This window comes from Morone saxatilis, unplaced genomic scaffold (assembly GCF_004916995.1).
Source record: "Morone saxatilis isolate NCDOM2014 unplaced genomic scaffold, NCSU_SB_2.0 Contig19, whole genome shotgun sequence".
In the NCBI taxonomy this organism is placed as follows: Eukaryota; Metazoa; Chordata; class Actinopteri; family Moronidae; genus Morone; species Morone saxatilis.
The window spans coordinates 25,162,990-25,164,224 of record NW_023339751.1 but is presented as its reverse complement, the minus strand read 5'-3'; the positions used below and the strand labels follow the sequence as shown (position 1 = coordinate 25,164,224).

The window sequence follows — 1,235 nt, the reverse complement described above, 5'->3', positions numbered from 1 at the left end:
AAAATGTAGTAAACTGATTTACTGTTAACTACATGTAACATGATAAAAGATTTTCTGGCACTTTCTGCCCTTTTTTCACAGCTAGTTGCAGAATAGATAGATAGACAGGAGATACAGTGAGTGAGTTACAGTTACATGAGTCTTAACCACTATGCCAACACTAGTTTGCACCTTTTGAGAAACCCAATGACAGGACAATTTAATATTTTATATAAACTAAATTCAGCTGCCACTAGATGTCACACTAGAGCGCCAGCAATACAGTCTACCAGACTCCATTGACAAAACCAGTAATTTTACCATAACAGATAATTGTAAATCACACTCCAAACTGGACAGAAGCAAAGGAAAACTCATCAAAACTGTCTCTGCTAGTTCTTCCACTGTTCTCTAATCACCAATGCTGGTTTGGTTGAAATAACTTACAGAGTTAGATAAGAAAAAAACAGTGAAACAGGTTCCTATTGCTGCTATGTAAGTCCATCCACTAAAAGTTGTTGTTTTTGCCACTGAAAGGCTCACATTGTTATTCTAATTGCCTGACAACATTATGGAAAGGATCCCTACAGAGATAGACCTTTTGTTTAACAAGAAATAAATCAGTAATACCACTATCGCTCAGCAGTAGACTCTATAGACAAAAAGAGTAATTTAGCCTCAGATAACATCCTAACTTTATTCAAAGTGGACAGAAACAAAATAAAAACTCACCAAAACAGTCTTTGTTAGTCTTTACACTGTTTCAACAATTATTAACTCTGCTCTGGTGGAAATAAATCCTTAATTCACAGAAGAAGATGATAAAAACAGCAGTTTTAGTCGCTTTATTCAGTTGTACATTGAATGACTCACATGGGTGGCCAGACTGGCTATGGAAACAAACCACAGAGAGGCTGTGATAGCAACACAGGCAGAGTGTGACACCATGACTCTACTATATCGTTACATAGAGAATAGTGGTTTGCTGCTATATTAATGTTTGAAATCTCATATATGTAACCTTTAATGATACTAGGCATTTGTATCATTACTTTATAGTTTTCAACTTTGATATCAAACTCTCTGCATTAGCTTACTGCTGTTCTCACCGTAGATGATTTTCTGCAGCGTCTCTGGGGATTTGGATACAGTTTACTGCATGTTTGCTTTAACCCAGGTTACGTTGGCGATCAGAGTAAGGGCCTAAAATACAATTAAGGTTTACCAGTACAACATCAATTATTTCCAGGATATTT

The 1,235-nt window shown here is 36.1% G+C and overlaps 1 protein-coding gene across 4 annotated transcripts in view; it reads right to left on the bottom strand.

The window, feature by feature from the left end:
- The window catches only part of galm (galactose mutarotase), an 18,254-nt gene that overhangs the window by 8,253 nt on the left and 8,766 nt on the right, over positions 1-1,235 (bottom strand). The window lies entirely within an intron of this gene.